The sequence below is a fragment of the Sapajus apella genome, unplaced genomic scaffold, assembly GCF_009761245.1.
Source record: "Sapajus apella isolate SASKATOON/1434 unplaced genomic scaffold, GSC_monkey_1.0 scaffold6, whole genome shotgun sequence".
NCBI lineage: Eukaryota > Metazoa > Chordata > Mammalia > Primates > Cebidae > Sapajus > Sapajus apella.
In genome coordinates, this window is record NW_022436946.1 from 73,442,889 (window position 1) to 73,454,541 (window position 11,653).

Sequence of the window (11,653 nt, forward strand, 5' to 3'; positions counted from 1 at the left end):
CACGACTCACTTGGGTGAGAGTTTGAAGCACTCTTTATACAATGGAGGGTAAAAGCCACAACTAGGTCATATAACAATAATTACCTGCTTCAGTGGAGTCCTCTTGATTCTCAATCTTTTGCAAATATAGACTGCTTGGGTGTGGTGGAGTGATAGTTTAGATGGCAGAGCCAGTTCTGCTAATTCTTAGAAATCCTGTGGGAATATGCTTTATGGCTTTCTTTAGAATGTGAGTGGTACATAACGGTTGTTTTCATCTTTATAGCTATTTGCCCAATTCTGAGTCAAAAGGAAAAACACTGTTTAGCATCTTGGTACCCAAATAAGCCAAATTTCCCTGCTCTGTTACCCTGTCACAGGTGTGTATTTAAAATCCTAACTCTAGATTATCCCAGCTGCTTGTAATCTCCATGACTGTACCCTGATACTGAGCACAGTTGAAGAAAATCACCTGCTGGGACAGATTGTTACGTCCAGGAAAAAAAAATCCATGTGACCAACCTCAAGTTGCCTGTCAACACTGCTTAATAATTTGACACGCCTTGTTCTCGACTATTGCCAAAAAAATTTAAACTTGAACTCTATACCCCATTCTGATGAGGAGAGTTCAAGTTACTTCTCATAGAAGTGATTATTTCATATAGGGATACAAAGCTAAATTGGAACATTACCTTTCTACGGCAGGCTACAAAACCACCTTCATCTACACATATCCTTTCCTTCTGCTTCATCAAAACAGCATCCCTATTCTTTGAATTCTGGATCCCTTTTTATTCCTTCCTTCCACAAATACTGAATTAAGCATTTATGAAGTGATAGGTCCATTTCAGATGGTGCTAGGGTTCTATAGAAAAACCAAGACAAAATCTCTTTTCTTATGGGGATCTCATTTTTATAGTAGAAAAAAGACAATAAATACATAGGCCAAGCATAGAGTCAGAGAGTAATAAGTGCTATGAAGGAAATTAAAATAGGCAGGAGGATGGAGAATGTTGGGTGTCCACGGCATGTGTGCTACTTCAGGTAGGCTGATCAGGAAATGCTTATTTGAGTAGAGACCTGGCTGATAGCATGAGGCTCAGTTCTGTGTGGTCATTGGGTAAACTGGATGCTTTCACAGTTACATGGATAGATTACCAACCATATCCTTAAAGTGATAGTTCTCAACCTTACCTCCTGGGAAACTTTTTCTACTTCTCCCTGTAGCTTCGGGTATCATCTGTAAGCTGACTACTATATTTCTAGCTCAGTCTTCTCTTTGAGGCATGTATATCCAGCTGCCTTGGGACATCTCTGGTTGGGTGTTTTATAGGTATTTCAGATTTGATGTGAATAAGGTAAAATCCTGCACTCTCCCCACACTAGCCTTTCTGCAAGGTTTTTTTTTTTTGTTTTTTTTTTTTTTTTTGTCTTTGTGAGTGGTATAACTAGCCTCTCAATTGTTTAACCCAGAGACCTAAGAATTAATATGACTTCTCTTTATCCCTCACCTCCCCCATCCTCCAGTCATGAACTCCTTTTAATCCTATCTCCTATCTAGACAGTTTACCCCCCTGTATCCTCCCTGCCGCCATTCTCTCCCTCTAGGCTCCATTGTCTTGTCTGGATTATGGAGGAGTCTGTATTTGATCCCTTCCATCCACTTTTACCTCCAGCCAATCCATTTTTCTCGCAGCACAGCAGCCAAAATGATGATGAAGAATGCAGTTCTGGTCATGTCATCGCATTCCTTCAACTCTTTAAGTCGTGTCTAGTCCAGAAACTTTATTGAGACTCAAATACAAGTGGGGATTTGGGCTCTTCTATTTTTTAACATCATCATACCTCACTTATCTCTTCAGTTGGCTTTCTTCAACCATATTGAACTTCCTGCCTGATCCTTTCTTAATCCCGAGCCTTCACTATTTCCTTTACCTGGAACATTCTATATCTTCATTTGGTCAAGCCCTACTACTACATTCTTTAAATTGCTCCTGTAAGACTACTTTCTTTGGGACACCTTTTCTGTTGCTTCCAAAGTTCAACATTCCTGCAATGTATATTAATACCGTGTACTTTCCCTTTGATACCTTTTATCATATTAGTATTTCTTTTTTCAATGTTTGCCCTTCTTGCTGGTTGGCAAGTTTCAGTGTGGGCAGGCTTTGTGTGTCCAGCAGCCCCCACAATGCTGTTATGTAGGTAGTGTGCAATAAATATCTGTAGAATGATTTCAGGTGAAACAAACTCTTTTTTCCTGATATACAAGGGTCTATTTAAAACTCATCGGAATGCTGTATACAAGTTGGGTAATTCAAGTGTCACTGGACTTAATGTCCGCTTTGTTGCAGTGCAGAGGAGGATGCCTCTGGGAGTGTTTTACCCTGTATGGGAGCCATTAATGGCAGAAGGCTTAATTAGCCCTTACTTTGGGCTGTTGTATAATAGGGCTTATTTTAATGATATTCTTCTATATTTGTAAATTCAAGGTAACCTGAGTGGGGGTAATTGGATAGACTATAGGAAAAATTTTACCTGCTGTTCTCCCAGGTACATAACTGGAAAATAAAGCATAAAGATTGCTCCAAAATCTCATCGAACTATTAATTAAAAGCCTCAGGTGTTCAGGAAATGCCACAAAGAAGAAAGGATGTTTCATCTTGTTTCATCAAAAATAGTTTTGTTTTTGTTTTTTCTGCAAGCCATTTCTTGAAGAGTGAACACCTGGCAGGATGGTTAGACAACACAATAGTTATAAAACTGGTGTTTTGTTGAGAGAGGCACTGTTGCGGACTGTTGTCATTCATTGAAGCTTTTGATTATAACTAGAGTTACTTCAAATATCATAAAACAACATGTCAAACGGATAGTACCTTTAATCACAACGTTTTCTAGGTTGTCAGTTTAAATTTCTATTGCTTAGATTACTCAAAGCAAATGCCACTGGAGCGTGTTGATTAAGGTCAATTTATTAAATGGAGTCCAACAAACAAAGATAATTTACACATGTTTTTCTTCTACGTATACTTTCTAGATTTAGATTTTTTAATAACATAAAATGTATTTTGTTTATTTTCAACCTCATTTCTTAGTTTCTTATTAAATTTAGAACAGAATGCAAAATGTAATTGTTGCAAGAATATATAAATATTAAGAGAACTTCAAATGGAGTTATAAACTACTTTCCATTTATACTTTCAAGACAGGAAATAAAATAGACTTCTAACCTATTTTGTGCCTGGGATGGTGCTAAGTGCCTTTATGACAACCAGGTGGGAAGGGGTTCTGAGAGAAGCTCCAGCTGGCCTGTGTACTGGGAGGAGTGGGCACTGGGGTGGAGCCACGTAAGTTCGTGCCCTTTGCTGTGGGGAGGAGCCTGGCCCCTCCTCTTCCTGCGTGGCGCCTGGAATTCAATCTGCAAGGTGGGAAGCATGTACTAGCAAGACGCTCTTGCTTGGCCGAGAGTCCGTTTCCCCTTCTTTCCCTTTTTGCACAATAAATCCCATTTTTCTCCCTAATTTTTCATGGTTGTGTTACAAGGACACCGTCTTTAGCTGAACTCTGGAGCGAGTCCTGCAACGCCTTCACACAGATATTCTTGTAAGTATTATTGTCCTCATTATACAGATGAGATTGAAAAACACATAAAGAAAATTAAACTGTTACCAAGGTCATGCGGTTAGAAAAGAGGAGGATTCCAACTTGTACTTTCTTACTATACTGCACTATCTTTGCTGTTTATCTGTGGTAATGTAGGCATAATCCTGTTACTAATACAAATAATAATATAGTTGAGAGTGCACACTTGGCTCTCACACCTGAGTTGGAACCTTGGTGTAGATGCTTTCTGACTGTGATCTTCAAAAGTTTCTTACCATGTCAATTCTCAAGTCCTAAAAACTTGGGCCTCATGCTTACTTTTAGAGTTATGGAGAGATTAATGCCAATTAATATATTTTTTTACCATATTAAAAATTAATTTAGATACAAATCTTGTGAAAAGGTATTAGAGACTCTCTGGTAGTGGTTACTCTAGTTCATAAGGGTTGTTCTAGTTTACTCATTGAGAGGGAGTTTTCTTACTTTTCAGTTTTCACTCCATTATAAATTTTAGCACCTGCTTCTCCTTTAATACTTAGTAGCTTATAGTCTTTTTCACTCTTATCAACAGAGTTAGGGAAGCTAATATGTCTGGTATACTGGTCACTAAATAAGTGCTATCTTCTCTCCCCGTCTGTCACTATCCAATAGTTCCTTAAATTGGTCTCAATATAGCAACTGGGTTTCTCAGTGCTTCTTGGGGAGCATGGTGAAGACTTTTGTGTAGGATCTGACACCAGAGGCATCTAATGTTGTTTTTCTTGATTTAACCAGAGGGAGGAAAGTGGAGGAAGAAAATGCAAGGGATATAGAAACAGGAAAACTCTGGGGATAGTTTTATTTTCTTGACCTCTGTCAGAAGTCGTTAATGAGGATAGTTCCACAATTTTTAAATCCAGGAAATTATGTATTTTTTAAATAACATTGTGTTCTTAGGTTGTAAAGCCAAGGGTTATAAGAATAAAATGCTAAGAGAGCAGCCCACCTGAGAATTGGCAGTGCGATAACAATGCTCTGGAGCCGGGAAGACCTGGATATGAGTCCAGACTCTGCCACATTTTAGCTGCTTTGAGAGAATAACTCAACTTCTCCTTACTTCCCCAATTTGTAAAATGGGTATAATACCCATTTATTATACCCACTCACACAAAATGAAGTTGTGTCGGTGTGAGAAATCACTCCCTTGCACTATTGTATTTGAGATAATACATTTATAAACATGTATACATGTGTAGTCATAGTAATTGATGTAATTTTAAATTTAATAGAAATTCCTAAATAGAATTTTTTTTTCTGTATTTGACATACGGACTATTTCAATGCGGATTTCTTTTTTATTGATTATAATGAGTAGGATATCAGCAAACTTAGAGAGAATGGACCAGAAACAAACGTACATCTCAAATTTCTCTGAGAAATGTTTCTTTTCTCAGAAACATTCTATATACTATGTCTAAATTATGGCTCATTAGAAATTCCTCCTCAGTCCTCAAGTTATTCAGCTGTTTAGCAGAATTATTTTTGTCATGGCATATTTCTAAGTAGAGATATATCTCAAGTCTAGAGGACTTCCAGTGAAGCTGATCCGTAGGTAAGAATTAGGTGCCATCATGTTAGCAAAGGCATATGCTCAAGAAATGGTTAGTATTGTTACTAGAGGAAATGCCTTATAAGACTATTGATTCAGATAATGGCATCAAGGTGTTGATTATATTTACTATTCAAACTGGATGCAATTCAGTTGTTTACTATAGCTTTATCTTGGGTATTTTGAATGCTGTCTCAAATTGGGCTGGCTATTAAATGGCTATTGACTATATCATTCCTTAGATTTCCATGTGCAAATATTTTGTTTTACAGATAAATAAAATATGTACCTAGAAAGTCACTTCAGCAAATTTAGAGCTTAATAACCTACTTATGAACAAAGTGAATGCCTCTTGGCTAAGTCTCTAGGCACTGAAAACACTCTCTTTAGCCATCCTGGGACATATGAACTTAAAATGGACTTTGGGGTTTTAATTCTTGTGGGCAGGCAGCCCACCGAGTACTTTCCATGTGAAATCCAAAGTCTCTTCCTGGAACTTGTATATGGTCCAACTTCTCATTACATTTTTGGTCACCAGTGCACTGAAAATGGCCATTCATATATGAGTTCTGCTGTGAAATATTATTAAATAGATTATTAAAATTGGGTGTGACAATATGAAAAGAACCATTATAGATGATATGAGAGTAACTGAACCATGTTGGCAGGGTGAGTGAAGGATAGTGAAAGATTGGGTAGAAGAGAATCTTCTTGGAGAAGATTATATCTGAGCTAAGACAAAAAGAAGAAAAAGATTTCCATTTTATCACTGTTAAAGATGGTACTAATTTGAATCTGTTTTGTAAATATGGTCTCATTATTCTTGCAACAAACTGAAAACAAATATGTAGGAAGATTATATTCTATAAAGGTCAAGCTAGTCTTTCTTGTGATAGAAAGTGATCATCGTTTAATTAACAATAGCAAACATTTATTAAATGCTGTATTATGTGTCATGGTGCAAAACAAAATATGCATTAAATGACAATATATCAAAAGCACTTAGATTACTTAGGGGCACATAATAAATGGTCAAAAACATTTTCAGCAATTATTACAAATCTATTGTCTTATATAGTCTATCATATAATGGATAAAGGGACAGATGTTTATAGATATTTATTTGCTTAAGGTCACAGAGCTAATAAATCACAAATTTGGGATTAGAATTCAAATATTTCTAATGCAGACCTCAAACTTTGAAACATTATGATATACTCCCCAGTTTATTAAAGTTATTCTAAAGAACATGGAAGCTAAATTCAGATTAATAGTGAGAAAAACAGGAACTTAGGCACATTACTTCAATCTAGACTATTGTTAGGCAGTTTGAGTTTTGATAATGTATATGCTGTAAAGAACAAAAATTTATTCGTCAGTGAAATTTAAAACCTCAAGATAAAGCAGACGGGCATATACAGGGACTGAAGATGTACCAGGAGCCTGATACTACTTGTTAAAAAAAAAAGTCTTACTGGGCATGATAAATGAAATTGTGTTGGTGTAAGAAATCAGAGTGGGGAGCAGATAGGCCAACATAGGAGTCAGTAACAGCATGTGCAGTCCCTGAGCGAGCCAAGAAGCAAACCTGTTTCTCCCTAGATTATATGGTTTCTGACTTCTACCATAGAGCTGCCAAACCTTGAAGCAATTCCCCAATCAGCCACATTTATCAAACTCCAGCCAAGCAGGTGTCCTGGGTTTTGTTTGCTTATTATTTAGTCTCCCTACTTTCTTTCAATTACCTTTCCCCCTTTATTTCTTTCCCTTTGATGCATTAATGAAATCTCAGAAAAGTGACTCCATTTGAAAGTAAAAAAAAAAAAAAAAAATCATAAAATCTTTTCTTGAAAACCACAGCCTTCACTTTCCTGGCAACTGAAGGTGCTCTGAGCTGGAACCATGGGCCAGATCTATATTTTGAAAAGGTGGAAGATGTCTCTTTAGACATTATTCTAGGCTGGGGTTGGCTTATTTCTGGGGCTCTAAGAAAGTACTTCTGAGATCTACCGCCAAATCTGCTCCTATCAGACTGAAATTCCAGAGTTAGCATTATGCTTCTCTCATAGCTTCTGTAGCATAGAGGGAGAGGATTTTCCAGCAAAGATAAAAATGAAGCAGATTAAAAAAAAATCCACTTCTTTAGTAGTTGTATGAGGAATTCCTTGGATATTCTCCCCAGTAAAATAACCATAAGCAGTGATTTGGAAGTCTTTAAAAATTGTTGTAAGGGCATACAGCAAATGAAGCAACATTTATTCAAGAAAATTTACTGTATTGTAAGAATAGTAAGTCTGTTGTTGAGCCATGAGTTGCTCCTTCATTTCCTCTCCTCCCTGCTACCTGAGTTCAGCTCAGTCTGATGGTATTTCAGGTGCGTGTGACCAGCTGGGTGCTTTCCTCTCCCAGCTCTCAGACAAGGACTAAGGTATTTCCCTAAGAGGATTAGGCAGCCAAAATTTCTTATCTTCTCCAGCCTCGAATTGCAAAGGCTAAATTCTAGGCAAATAAAGCTAAGAGATAAGAGAATCTTTTTCTCTGTCAAGGACACACTCACCAGATGGAGACCATAATCCTGACATAGCAAGCTATCAAGACCAGGGTCCCTGAATACTCTCACCTGAGTTTTCCTGCAAGGTTGAGGTTTGCGTTCTAGGAGAGGAAAGCTGCGAAGACCAGAACCTATCACCTCAACCAGGCCCTAAAGCAGAGGTTTTACTGTAAAAGAAGTGGGTTCAGAGGTTTTGCCTGGGGTGTAGGTAGGAGGGTAGAGATGGTCCACTGGAAGATAGAGCTCCCAAGTTGTCCCTAAAGTAATTGAGTTTATTTAGAACAAAGTGTAGGGATGTTCAAGCCTAAGGATGTTCTTGAAAGCAATGGAAATTTTAGTGATATGCAATTTATGAGAGACAACTAGCTCTATTAGAGCAACAAGGTAAGCCCTAGGTCAGATAGATTACCAGAGAGAACAGCTGAAGAAAGCCCGCCTAGAGTCAGAATAAACCTCAAAGACTTTGCTCAAAAACTACCTCTGCAATGGGGCCAGACATGAATTAGACTGTGGGGCAAATTATGCCCCCAAGACATTGTGGAATACAAAAGAATAATCATCTGGCAATTACTGGAGCTTAATGGCTGGGTGTAATATCAACAGAAGAAGACAGGTTAATTGAGACATCAAGGAAAGAAAGCCAAAGATCTCTGCTAAAAAACTGTTATTTTAGGTTGTCTATGTACACCCCTTGAGGAGTAACATCAGAGGCTTCACCCTGCAAGATAAATAGATTTCACTAGAATATTCTAGCCAAGTCATTAAACCAATAACAAGAGGTTTTACAGAGAAGAGGAAATCCGTATTCAGAGTTACCACAATATATTACTTAAAATATACTTTTCAACAAAATATTATAAGACATGCAAAGAACTAGGAAAGTTTGACCCATATGTAAGAAAAGGCAGGCAAGAGAAACTGTGAGAGGGCCCAGATACCTATAAGGATCAGACATAACAAAAATTTCAAAACAGCTATTGTAAATATATTTAAAAAACTAAGTGGAACCATGAATGAAGAAATAAAGGGAGATGGCTGGGCGTGGTGGCTCATATCTGTAATCCCAGCACTTTGGGAGGCCGAGGTGGGCATATCATGAGATCAATAGATTGAGACCATCCTGGCCAACATGGTGAAACCCTGTCTCTGTTAAAAATACAAAAATTAGCTGGGTATGGTGGTGCATGCCTGTAGTCCCAGCTACTCAGGAGGCTGAGGCAGGAGAATCGCTTGAACCCAGAGGCAGAAGTTGCAGTGAGCCGAGATTGTGGCACTGCACTCTAGCCTGGCAATAGAGCAAGACTCTGCCTCAAAAAAAAAAAAAAAAAAAATGGTGGGGGGGGAGATGTGATGACAATGCCCCTTTAAATGGAGAATATCAATAAGAAAATAAAAATTATGAAAAAGAATCCACTGGAAATCCTGGAGTTAAAAAGCGCAATAGCTAAAGTCAAACATCTACTTAAGGGACTCAGCAGTAGACTTGAACTAGGAGAAGAAAGACTTAATGAATTTGAAAAAAGGTTGATGGAGGTTATACCCACTACATGACCACAAATTACATGATTTAAACAAAATAAATAATTTCTAGCAGGACACAAACTATCAAAACTGACTCAAGAAGGAAAAGGCAATCTGAATAGACCTATACCAAGTGAAGATACTGAATGAATAATCAAAAACTATCTAAAAAGAAAGTCCCAGGCACAAATGGTTTCACTGATGATGTCTACCAAACATTTAAAGAAGCATTAATTTGGGGGGCTGAGGCGGGTGGATCACGAGGTCAAGAGATCTAGACCATCCTGGTCAACACGGTGAAACCTCGTCTCTACTAAAACTACAAAAAATTAGCTGGGCATGGTGGCGCATGCCTGTAATCCCAGCTACTCAGGAGGCTGAGGCAGAATTGCCTGAACCAAGGAGGCGGAGGTTGCGGTGAGCCGAGATCGCGCCATTGCACTCCAGCCTGGGTAACAAGAGCGAAACTCCGTCTCAAAAAAAAAAAAAAAAAAAAAAAAAAAAAAAAAAAAAAAGAAGCATTAATTATTATTTAGAAATTGTTCAAAACACAGGAAAGAACATTCTCAATTTTTATGAGTCTAGTATACTCCAATACCAAACCAAAGATATCATAAGAAAAAAAATCAAATGAACTGTCTTCTTTCATTTGATCTGCTTTAAGAAAATATCTGCCATTGGGTAATCTATTAACAGAAACTTCTCACAATTCTGGAGGTGGGAAGTCCAAGATCAAGGAACTGGCAGATATCATGACTAGTGAGGGCCCTGTTCCCTGCTTCCAAGATGATGCCTTGTTGCTGTACCTTTTAGAAGGAACAGATGCTGTGTCCTCACATGATAGAAGATGGAAGCACAAAAGGGGCCTAAGCTAGTTCCCTCTAGTCCTTTTATAAGGCACTTAACAATTTATAAGAGTGAAGCCCTCATGACTTAATTACTTCCCCAAAGGCCTTACCTCTTAATACCACTACAATGGGAACTGGGTTTCAATGTGAATTTTGGAGGGGATACATTTAAATCATAGCACAAACAAAACCACAGACCAGTATCTTTTATGAACATAGATGTGAATATCCTCACAAAATGCTAGCAAACAAAATTAAGTCGCATTTAAAAGAATTTATATACTGTGACCAAGTGAGATTTATCTCAGAAATTCAAGAAATGTCTAACATTTGAAAACTAATGAAATACACTGTGTCGATAGAATGAAGAACAAAAAATACAATCATCTTCATATACTCAGAAAAAGCATTTAACAAAATGTTACCTCACTTCAGGATAAAAACAGACAACAAAGCTGGAACAGAAAGAAACTTCCTCAACTCTATCAAAGGAATCTATAAAAATCCCATAGTTAAAATCAAACTTAATGGTGAAAGAGCAGATGCTTTCTTTGTAAGATCAGGTATAAAGATGGTTGCTCTTGCCGCTTTTATTTAACATACTGGAGGTTGTAGGCAGGGCAATTAGGTAAGATAAAATGTAGAGGTCTTCCAGATTGAGAAAAAGAAACAAAACTTTATCTATCTAGAGATGACATAATATTGCATATAGAAAATCCTATTTTTAGAATCCACTAAAAATACCATGAGAGTAAATGAACAAAGTTGCAGGATTTGGGGTTAATATACAAAAATTAATAGAGTTTCTGTACATTAGCAATGAGCAATCAGAAAGTTAAATTGAGAAACCAATTTCATTTGTAACAGCATCCAAAAGAACTCAACAGTTATGAATAAATTTAACAAAATAAGTACAAAACTTACATTCTGGAAGTTAAAAAAAAGTTGACAGAATTTAAAGACACTCTAATTAGAGATCCCATATTCACGGACCTGAAGGCTTAACATTTGTTAAGGTAGCAGTAATCTTCAGAGTGATTTACAAATTAAACACAAGATTTATTAACATCCCAAATGATTTCTTTACAAATATTGACAGGTTTCTCCTGAAATTTATATGGAAGTTCAAGGAACCTAGAATGGCCAAAATAACCCTAAAAACTAACAAAGCTGAAGGACCCATATATTCCAACTTCAAAACTTACTACAGAGCGTCAGCAATCAAAAAAGTATGGTGTTAGCAAAGGGTAGCCATATAGAACAATGAAATAGAGTTGAGAGTCCACAGGTAAACCTGTATGTTTATGTTGAATTAATTTGGAAAAAGGATGCACAGACAATTCATTGGAGAAAGAAATAGGCTTCAATGAATGGTGCTGGGATTCCTGGACATCTACATGTAAAAGAATGAAATTGGATTCCTTCCTTATATTATACACACAAAGTAACTCAAATTAATCCTATAGCTAAATGTAACAGATAAGTTTATAACCCTCTTATAAGTAAATATAGGTATAGATCTCTGTGACTTTGCTTTAGGTTAAGCCTTCTTAGATTTGAGTATAA